Raw genomic sequence first — 12,053 nt, 5'->3', positions numbered from 1 at the left:
AACTGTTTTATTACCTGATACTTTGCAATCAAACTACAATATATATTGCAACATATAAATAACATTTTTACAACTGTTTTAATTGTTTACAACTGAATCCTTCAGACGAACCACTACCACTTTGTCAGAATTTGTATTCTGCAGGACCCACAGACTTAAGTTTTCAGCTAAAAATGTGATCTAAATGCTGTAAAAAATAAAACACAATTACGGGAATAAGGGAAAATTATTTAGGATGGTAAAAAACTTTTTAAAGTAAATATGGTCCGACAGCTTTACTTTCTTAAATAGGGTGAAAATAAATGAGAATTAAAAACATCTATTTGCAAGAAATTTGACAGTACATAAACTATCATTTGCCATCTGCAAAAGTATTTCAAAATTTCAAATTTATTCATTTATTTATCAGTCACTGATTAAGTACATTTTGAGACTATCCCCACAACATGGGCATGTAAAATTTGTTACTGACAAAAACACTTAATTACTATTTTTAATTATATTCAATGACTTTATGCTTTTATAATATAGGTAAATGTTTGTTAGAAATGATAAGAATATTATTCATGCACCAAACCAAGTTAATATTTTATTGCTCTACCTGCTGCTGATCAATATGCCTATCTTTATTTTATTTGTTTGTTTGTTTTCAGGGATTTTTTTTGGCTTATTTTATAGCCGTTATTGGGTCATATTCCCAATTGAAAATAGTATATTATTTTCCCAATCACCAGGAAAATATTCCCAATTGAAAATTACAAAACGAAAATATTGAATAAAGAATTCTAAAGTCTTTGAAAATAAGGGCTTCTTCACTGTAAGAATGCTTAAATGTTTGAAGATGCCATCCTAGACAGTGATTGTTTGCATTCATTTAATCACTGCAAAATTTCAGTCATGCATCTTTTCCCAATATTAAACAAAACATCGCTGAAATTCCCAATTCCATGGGTATGGATCATGTTCCCAAAATCCTGAAAAAAATCCCTGGTTTTGTTTGTTTATTTATTTATTTTTGCATGGGCTTGAAAAATGCTGTGAAGTGTTAAATTCTAGAGGATTAGTTCCGAATAATACAAGAAAAACTCAAATAGCAATTCAAAAATCGTGAAACAAGATAAGCTATGGATGGATTAGTCCTGTCAGAATAATTATACAGTTTCACTGTAGATAGTTTTTTTTACAACGAGTCAGCTGAAGTGTATCAGATTTCAATGTACAGTTTCATTTATAAACCTGTTGCTGGGAGTATGAAATATGTATACATGTTTAAAGGTCAAATCGTTTAAGCTAGCAAATATGCACGTTTTGACAGAGATTTTACATCAGTTAGGAGAGACACACTGATAGTGTGTAGCGGTTATTTTTTTATTGGGGAGAGAATTTTGTTGTTTTGAAGAGAATTTTGTTGTTTCGAAGTCAGTTTTGATGGTTTGTTGAAGTGGTTGAATATAATTGTGGTGATCTTAATTGATCAGGGTTTATTGGTTGTAATTAGTTGTTTTGGTTGTTGAGTTATATCTATTTGTGAAGATATAATTGGTTGATATTGGTTGAATGTTTAGTATTGTCAAGATTATATTAGTTGCTGCTTTGTTTTGAGGATATATGTAAATATTGGGTGCTTTAGTTTGCTTTTCTGATGCTGATTAGATTTTGTGAAGTTAATATTGTTGGATGAATGTTTGTGGTTTATACGGTATCTTAGAGTTGTAAAAATAGTCATTTCGGTGTTCTTCATTTTGTGGTGATTTTATTGTTTTGTTTGATCATAAGTTGTTTAGAGCTTGGGCTCGCCAGGTGTCTAGTATTGTTTCGTATAAAAGACGTATACGTGAAAAGATATTTCGTATAAGTGGCTGATAAATGATGTGTGTTTGTTTTGGGTGTAAATAATGATCAGAGTTCTTTGTTTTGGGTGTAAATAATAGTCGGAGTTTGTTGTTTAAATGTATATATTGATTTGAGATAGAAAAAGATAAAAATACCTAAAAAAAAATAGTGTTAACTAAACAATTACATGCTAGTTTTCCAACTGAGAATATTTCAATTTATGTCAGGCGGTGCTGCCCAGCCCCCATATCTCAGAAATTGGTTCTAGTATTTATTGCTAAATCTTTCCTAAGATTAAATAACATCAAGGCAGACATTTCTCCTGACAATTTGGGGGCTCGTCCGGGATATTATCTTTAAGTTGGAATTTTTCCTGGCAAAATATTGTTTGTTAAACTTTGATAAAAATTTTGTTAAACCTTAAATCATTTACGATCTGTTGGTAAAATGTAGCAGTGTAAAATGCTGTTAGGCGAAAATCGATAAATCTGTTGTAGTGTTATACAAGTAAACTCTCTGTGCAATAGAGTTTAAGTAGAGAGTTATATGTATAGAAGCGGTGACGGGCTGTGTTTAAAAGTTTATTTATACTAAAGAAGTTATTGCATTTTAGCAGGAGAGCACCCTTTGTTGAATACTGTTTATACGGTGATAGAATTAAGTGGTTTTTGGGAGACATTTGTTTCGATAGTTTGAATCATTGTGTTAATAAGTTTATATCGATGATAAAGATATAACTTATAATTTGTTGAGGTTATAAACATCAGTAGTTGATTAAAGTTTATAACCGGTGTTCAGTGGGTGATTATTCATAAAAGTGTATGTAATAGTTGAATAGATAGTTTTTGCTGCCGGTGCTCAGTTGGTTGTTTTCTTAAAGTTTACATAGTTGTTAAACACTACAGGAAGATTATTATAAGTTCCCTGGTTGTTACTGTTAATACAAGTTCATTGCCGGTGCCCGGTAGGTGCCATGCTATATAGAGATTATATTTGGAAAAACAATTGTCGGTGCTATACAGGGTACACCATTTTGTTGAGTAATAAGCATTTACTTAACAGGTTTTGTAAAAGTTGATTATTTTATTGAATAGTAATCCACTGTTAACCAAGTATGGATTATGAGAAATGGGTATCATTGGGAGAGAGGCTTGGGTTGAAGGACGGGGATTTACGTGATTATGTTCAAAAGAAAGAATCAGAATATCTTGATAGAGAAGAGAGAAATATTAGACATGAAGAAGATAAACGGCGATTTGAGGCTGAGCGTAAAGCAAAAGAAGCTGAACGTGAAACCGAACGTCTAGAAAAAGAAGCCGAACGTGAGGAAAAGAAACGTTTATTTCAAGCTGAAGTAGAGATGAAAATGAAAGAGCAAGAAATAGAATTAATGAAGTTAAAAATCGAGGCTGGGGATCGCCTTGATACCCCGTCTAGCACCGGTTTGAGGCCAAGATTGCCTAAATTTGAAGAGTCAAAAGATGACATAGATGCTTATATAGAGCGTTTTGAAAGGTTCTCCATTAGTCAAGGATGGAAAGAAGATACATGGGCAATAAACTTAAGTTCTTTATTAACGGGGAAAGGTCTTGAAGTTTACACTAGTATGCCTCCTGAGCAAGCAATCAAGAATTAAAAACAGCAGTTTTGAAAAGATACCAATTAACAGAAGACGGTTTCAGAAATAAATTTAGAGAGAGTAAGCCGGAACAAGGGGAGACCGTAAACTAATTTATGGCTCGCTTAGATAGGTACTTTAGTAGATGGACAGAAATGGCCGATGCTGCGGATACAGTAGATAAATTGAAAGATCTTATTATTAGAGAGCAATTTGTCAAAGTTTGTTCAACGGAGCTAGCTCTTTTTTTAAGGAACGAAAGCCAAAGGATCGTAGAGATGTCATCTCTTTGGCTGAACAATACTTAGAGGCTCATGGCGGTACAATTACAAATAGTAAAAGCTCAAAAGTTGCCAGCTTTTCAAATAAATCACCAATACGCCTTAATCAAGGTAATCTATCGAAACCAATACAGCACTATCACAGAGAAAACAGAAAAATAACATGCTTCATATGTAATAGAGAGGGTCATGTGGCCAGAGATTGTCGAGATCAGACTAAGAAAAGATATGGGGCTGCTGCAATATCATATGGAGAGCAAAATAGAAATTACTTTAAAACAAATAGGGATTCTTCACCAAGGAACTGGCGTAGTAGGCCTGGAGAAAATAGACGTGATGGTAGATCAGATGATAAGAAAGTATCGGGGTTATGTATGTCAATTTCTCCGACAAGTTCTTACGATGGCTGTATTGAAGAGGGGAAACTTAAATTAGCAAATGGTAATTCTGTGCCTGTCATTACAAGTAGCTGTACAATTGAATCATTAGAAGGTGAACATCAACTGGATCTGAAACTAGGATATGTTGGTAATCAAGAGGTGAAAGTTCTTAGAGACACTGGTTGCGAGTTAGCAGTAGTTAGAAAGAAGTTAGTGGAAGAAGATCAAATGCTGAATAAAAATTGTGTCATGATAGCAATAGATGGTCGGGCCAGGTTGGTACCTATGGCAAAAATAGACATTGATACACCTTATTATAAGGGTAAAATAGAAGCTATGGTTTTAGAGTCAGCAATTTGTGACTTAGTCTTGGGCAATATTCAGGGTGTACTTGATAAGCCAAATGAGAAGTGGGTTAGCCAAGAAGTAACAAATATAGCTGCTGTTGTTACTAGAGCACAGGCAGAAAAAGAGAAGAAAGCAATGAAACCTCTTAAAGTTCCAAAGGTCGAAGATAACGAAATTACGGTAGATGTTCTTAAGAAAGAACAATCAAATGACAATACGTTACAGCGTTTGTGGCAGTATGCTAGGGAAAATAAGATCATGAAAACAAAAAGCGGTAACAAATTTAGATATGAAGTAGAAAAAGATGTGTTGTATAGAATATTTCAGACGGTGAAAGGTGACTTGAAGTCTGAAACAAGACAAATAGTTGTTCCTAGTAAATATCACAAAAGAGTTATGTCATTAGCTCATGAATCTATAGTGGGCGGGCATTTGTCTGTACGCAAGACTTTAGACAGGATACAGTCTAGTTTTCACTGGCCAGGTATTTCTAGTGATATAACTAGATTTTGTCGTTCCTGTGATATTTGTCAGAAGACGGTGCCCAGGGGTAGACTTCAGAAAGCTCCTTTAGGTGAAATGCCTATTATTGATACTCCATTCCAGAGAATTGCGGTTGATTTGATAGGGCCAATAACGCCTGTATCGGAAAAGGGAAAAAGGTACATATTAACTGTAGTTAATTATGCTACACGTTACCCAGAAGCTGTTGCTTTACCAAGAATTGAGACTGAAAATATAGCTGAAGAATTGTTAGATATTTTTGCAAGAGTAGGTTTCCCATCGGAAATACTTAGTGATAGGGGTAGTCAGTTCACGTCACAACTTATGGAAGAAGTTTGTAGACTTGTATCACTGAAACAGTTGTTTACTACCCCTTACAATCCAAAATGTAATGGTCTTTGTGAGAGAATGAATGGTATTTTAAAAAGCATGTTAAAGAAAATGTGCCAAGAAAGACCTAAGGATTGGGATAGATATTTGTCTGCGGTTCTCTTTGCATACAGAGAAGTCCCTCAGTCAAGTACAGGGTTCTCACAATTTGAACTTTTATATGGAAGAACTGTTAGAGGTCCCATGCAAGCACTAAAAGAATTGTGGACAGAGACAGAAGTACCAGAGACACGTAATACGTATGAGTACGTTCTAGATTTGAGAAATAGATGCATGCAAGATTGTTAGAGAGAATATCAGCAACTCACAAGAAGAGTATAAACATCATTATGATAAGAAAACACGACCAAGAAGTCTTAAGAAAGGAGACAAAGTTTTATTGCTCCTGCCTTCAACACACAATAAACTGATGTTACAATGGAAAGGTCCATTTGTTGTAAGTGAAGCAGTTAACAAGTTTGACTACAAAGTAAAAGTAGGTGATAGAATTGGAATGTACCACATAAATCTTCTGAAGAAATATGAAGAAAGAGGAGATAGAATTTGTGCGAGTGTAGCTGTAATAGAAGCCGAAAAATAGTGATGATAATGGGGTTGTTGATGATGAAAATCTTTTAGAACTTGTAGACACACAGAGTGAAGAGACGTACAGAGATGTTAATGTTAATGATCAATTAACACTGGAACAAAAATCAGAAGTAAATGCGTTGCTTCAAGAATTTGAGGATATTTTTACTGATGTTCCTGACTCTACAGATCTTGAATCTCACAAGATCGAGTTGACTGACAACACACCAATTCGTGTGAGACAATATACGATTCCATATGCAAAAAGGACAGCGGTAGAGGATGAGATTAAGAAAATGCTTGAATGTGGTATCATTGAACCAGCAAATTCTGATTATAATTCTCCAATTGTTTTGGTGAAGAAAAAGGATAATACAAACCGCTTTTGTATTGACTTCAGACGACTCAACTCTGTAACAAAGTTTGATACAGAACCAATGGGTAATGTTGAGGATGTGATGGCAAAGCTAAAAGAAGATAAGTTCTTCACAAAAATTGATTTGACCAAAGGTTTTTGGCAAATACCAATTGAAGCAAAATCAAGACATCTTACAGCATTTTCTACAACAGAAGGTAGTTACCAATTCAGAAAGATGCCATTTGGAATGGTCAATTCTGGTGCAACATTTAATAGAATGATGCGGAAGTTGCTTTCCGGAGTGAATGATACTGATAACTATGTTGACGATGTGCTTGGACATACGGTTACATGGTAGAGACACATGAAGATGTTGAGACAATTGTTCGAAAGAATACGAACGCAAAGATCACAGTTAAGCCTTCTAAATGTATGATTGGATTTTAAAGTATACCGTTTACCGGTCATGTTGTTGGCGACGGTCAATTGCAAATGGAAGATGACACATTTTGTAAAATTAGAGACGCCATGCAACGAGAGAAACGAAGCAACTGAGATAATTTCTTGGTCTAGCTGGATACTACAGAAAATTCATTGCTTCATTTGCAGAAATTGCTTCACCCTTGACTGATCTTACGAAGAAAGGACAGCCAAAAAAAATCATATGGAAACCAGAACATGAAAAAGCCTTTACGACATTGAAGCAAGTACTGACACGATCACCAATACTACGACTTCCAGACTTTTCAAAGTCATTTGTTTTGCAATGTGATACCTCAGATACTGGAGTTGGGGCTGCACTTGTTCAACAGTTTGATGATGGTCTGCTTCCAATAGCTTACACGAGTAAGAAATTGCTGAACAGAGAAAGAAACTACTCGGTTATCGAAAGGGAATGTCTTGCAATGGTATTCGGAATAAAGAAATTCAACAAATATTTGTACGGGAAAGAATTTGAGCTGCATACAGACCATGCTCCTTTAACGTATATTCAGAAATGTAAAGTAGAAAGTGGCCGCATAATGAGATGGGCATTATTTCTACAGAACTATAAGTTTAGAATAGTAGCTGTGAAAGGAAAGGACAACGTGTGTGCAGATTACCTAAGTAGACTAGATACCTGAAAAGAGACATTGTAGATTATTCCTTTTGTTTGAAAACAGTGGAGTGTTTTCTTGAGTAGGGGGCTGTCAGAATAATCATACAGTTCACTGTAGATAGTTTTTTTTTACAACGAGTCAGCGATACACTGAAGTGTATCAGATTTCAATGTACAGTTTCATTTATAAACCTGTTGCTGGGAGTATGAAATATGTATACATGTTTAAAGGTCAAATCGTTTAAGCTAGCAAATATGCGCGTTTTGACAGAGATTTTACATCAGTTAGGAGAGACACGCTGATAGTGTGTAGCGGTTATTTTTTTATTGGGAAGAGAATTTTGTTGTTTTGAAGAGAATTTTGTTGTTTTGAAGTCAGTTTTGTTGGTTTGTTGAAGTGGTTGAATATAATTGTGGTGATCTTAATTGATCAGGGTTTATTGGTTGTAATTAGTTGTTTTGGTTGTTGAGTTATATCTATTTGTGAAGATATAATTGGTTTATATTGGTTGAATGTTTAGTATTGTCAAGATTATATTAGTTGCTGCTTTGTTTTGAGGATATATGTAAATATTGGGTGCTTTAGTTTGCTTTTCTGATGCTGATTAGATTTTGTGAAGTTAATATTGTTGGATGAATGTTTGTGGTTTATACGGTATCTTAGAGTTGTAAAAATAGTCATTTCGGTGTTCTTCATTTTGTGGTGATTTTATTGTTTTGTTTGATCATAAGTTGTTTAGAGCTTGGGCTCGCCAGGTGTCTAGTATTGTTTCGTATAAAAGACGTATACGTGAAAAGATATTTCGTATAAGTGGCTGATAAATGATGTGTGTTTGTTTTGGGTGTAAATAATGATCAGAGTTCTTTGTTTTGGGTGTAAATAATAGTCTGAGTTTGTCGTTTAAATGTATATATTGATTTGAGATAGAAAAAGATAAAAATACCTAAAAAAAAATAGTGTTAACTAAACAATTACATGCTAGTTTTCCAACTGAGAATATTTCAATTTATGTCAGGCGGTGCTGCCCAGCCCCCAAATCTCGGAAATTGGTTCTAGTATTTATTGCTAAATCTTTCCTAAGATTAAATAACATCAAGGCAGACATTTCTCCTGACAAGTCCAATATATAAAACATTACAGGCTTGTTATAGTTTATGTCGGTCAAGCCTGTTGCTTTGCACAGAAGCAAAAATATCTCAAAGCGACCTCATATTTATAGGACTATGGATGGACAAGCTATGGATCAAGCAAATAACAATCTTTTATTTAGTATAATTAATTTAAATTTAAAAAGAAACTGTTGATCCCAAAGAGCAATATAACTGACAGCTAAAAAAAGAAAAGTCCAAGAATAATAAACATGCTAGGATTGTGAGACTGAAAATGTATTCTAGTCATGGTTAAAATGTAATAAATAGTGAAAAAAGATGATAAGAGATAAAATAGTTTTTAAAAACACTGGGAGTAAGACTAGTACTGCAAACCCACCACTGCCTGTTTGAACTGACTCAAGTTGGGCAGGGTGGCAATGTTACAAGGGAGTTTATTCCATACAGTACATGTAGTATAATGCTATGAGGGAAGAAACAGTACTTAGGGTAGTCGGAGGATACCTGTATTTGGCATAGGGATAAGGGGTGCATATGTCTGATTATTCTATGTGTGGCTTGAACATATGTTGGGAGATTAATTGCAACTAGGTTATGATATATCTTGTAAAACATTATCAGTTTACAGTCCAATCTGCAATGTTCAAGGGATCGCCAGCCCAGTTCTTCCTGCATGGCTGTGACACTACAGAGAGGGGAGCAATCCCTTTTAACCCATCTTATTGCAAGTCTCTAGATCATCTCATCTTTGTCAATATTGGTTTTAGTGTACGGAGACCAAATAGTTGAAGCATATTCAACCTGTGGCCGGACCAGGGACTTGTATGCTAGTTCTTTCACTTTCTCATTTTCAGTAATAACATTCCTTTTAATAAAGCCAGGGGATCTGTTTACATTGGAAGTTATTCAAGAAATACGTGTCAGCAGACAGATCTAGTCTGAGATATTTAGCATTTGAATATGCTTCAACTATTTGGTCTACTTACAATTACACCAGTAGTGTATCTAAAATAAGTGAACTTAATTGGCAAACCCTAGAACAGAGGCGCAACATAAGCTCTGTTACCCTTCTCTACAAAATCCAACCCGATCTTGTGAGGGTCGACCATCACCATCCAGGGCTTTTTTTCCTTCTATAACAGGGGCCGATATAAGGCCCCTTCACAGTTCAAAATTGCACTTTTTTTTTCACAAAGTGGCGGAAAAAAATTCACAATTTCAAAAGAAATTTCACAAAATATTGGGACTTTGTCTTTGAAATACTGCGAATTCACTTATATTCGTGGGCATGAAAGTTCGTGGTTTTATCAAAACGGGCATTTTCGTGGGTTCTTAAATTCGTGGATTTTCGTTTTCATGTTAAAAAAAATTCAGTAACCTAATGCAAAGTAATCTTAATCGCCGAACATTTTTACTTACAACATGTATCACACAGCGGTTGTCAATAAATTTAATTCTTGCCTCTGGGCATAACTCTAATACAGCACAGTTACTGCCGATAATTGACTGCAATTAACACATTTATGTGACATGATATGCACCTCCATTGGACACACTGCCCCTGTAATTCGCCGATGTAAACATCGCATAATATATACGACACCTGCACGTTTTAACCAGCGAGTTTAAAAGTTTACACTTTACATATTTGACAGTAACTACATGCAACGTCACAGCGACTGTGTAAATTTACATGCATATAAATTATTCTCGGTAAGTAACACGAGTATATGTGGATCTTGTAAAAGTCGGTGGCGTCTTTGATGTTTACGGAATAGCATTCGCACAAATACTGATTAAAATTCATATAAACTGGAGCATTTAAAAACAACAAAAGAAAGTACAATAAATCTGTTTTAGCGATCGTATTTTTTATAGTTTTGTGTACTTACGACATTAATATCAAAGACTTTTTTTTTAAATTAATAAGAGCAAACTGACAATTTTTATTAGCGCTAATTATTGCACTGCCTGGGTTCCCATATTTACTCGATTATGTCAAGTATTCTTGTTAACACAATCAAGTCCTAGTAGACTACAACGATCAAGTATGTATATATGCGACATTTGTGACAGTAAATTGAGAACATATAATCGAGTTTTCTTTCAAGTTTCTTAAATATTGCAAACGGATTTAATATGTCACTAACCTGGTTATCTGTCTGTACTTACATCCATTTCACGAAATATCGGCCGGAAAAGAGCCGACTCATGTTTGTAATATATAGAACAGAGATAGGGTAAGAAGTATTTGTTGGGATAAAAGTTCGTCGGATCTTAAATTCGTGGATTGACCTACCCACGAAAACCACGAAAATTCGTGCCCCACGAATAATAATGATTTTACAGTACATTGTTTACCCTCCAGTTAATTATGTGATTTACGCCAATTTCAAGAACACAGAAATATTTTTATCAATTTAAATGGTTTAAGCACATGTTAAGCGGGTTAAAGTACCGACTTGAAGATATTTTCCGGTTTCATAATGTCGCTAAATGCCAAATAATATGTTGTTTTTTTTCACAATTTTATGACAAATCACGCTTTTTTCACAAAATGAACAGGTCCAGGCCCCTTCACAATTTTGACAAAAAATGCCCTGCCATCTGATACCCACTAGAAACCTGAACTTCCTAATACCATATTCAAGGACACAATACCACTCCTCTTCATTTTTCCCCAGAAGTATTTGGAATGGCCTACCTGTGTCCTTACAAGCTAGGGGTGTAACAATACAGCCAAAACCGTATTGCAATATATTGCCATTTTGCTGAAGTGTATTGCAATATATTGCAATACGTATTGTCGTGTATATGTTTTGATGTAAAAATGGAGTAACATTTATATATTATCATTATATGTATATATTTTTAGTAGAAACTTAATAAAAATGTAACTAAAGGAAAAAATAGAAAGTAGTGTCACACAATTTGATAAACAAAACTAGTCGCGTGTGACCTTTCACATCTGGGCCGCTTATGTAAATTATGCGGCCGCTTATTGACTTTTAAGTGTACTAGTTGTCGGATACTTTTATCTTACGTTGGCGGCAACAAAATTTGCCAAATAAAGATTTTATGTGAAATTTGTACAAAATTAGAGGGCAATTAATTGAAAATGATGATTTTTATAAAATACCGGTTTTCCAAAAATCATACCGCGGTTCGAAATTAATTTTTTCATATTGCAATATATCGGTATACCGGTAAACCGTTACACCCTTATTACAAGCTAGTCCCAGTATAGACATTTTACTGGGCAGCTGCATTCTTTTTACCAGGCAGTTCTATGCTCTTGTTTGTTTCTTTTATCTCAGTCTTGTACAGACTCAATCAAACCGAGTCTGCAATTCTCTTGTAATTTTGTTGTGATTAATGCTTCCGAGGGATCACTTTGTTTCCAGATTTTTATACTTCACAACAGCAGGTGTCAAGTGCTGTGTGGCAGCTGTAAAAAGTTGCCCCGTACTTTACTTCAGTGTTGTTATATTTTTCTGGTCCTTCAGGATCATTGATGCCAGCTCTATTAAGTGTTGGGAATTGAGTACCGCTCAAGCCGGTGCTA

The 12,053-nt window shown here is 34.7% G+C and overlaps 1 protein-coding gene across 2 annotated transcripts in view; it reads right to left on the bottom strand.

Annotated features, from left to right (window-relative positions):
• Positions 1-12,053, bottom strand: part of LOC132730335 (S1 RNA-binding domain-containing protein 1-like) — a 30,002-nt gene that overhangs the window by 17,253 nt on the left and 696 nt on the right. The gene's annotated exons all lie outside the window — the stretch shown is intronic.

Source organism: Ruditapes philippinarum, unplaced genomic scaffold (genome assembly GCF_026571515.1).
Source record: "Ruditapes philippinarum isolate M1 unplaced genomic scaffold, ASM2657151v2 ctg240_1_1_1_1, whole genome shotgun sequence".
Classification (NCBI taxonomy): Eukaryota; Metazoa; Mollusca; class Bivalvia; order Venerida; family Veneridae; genus Ruditapes; species Ruditapes philippinarum.
The sequence above is the reverse complement of the archived record's forward strand: the minus strand, read 5'-3'. Positions and strand labels throughout refer to the sequence as shown.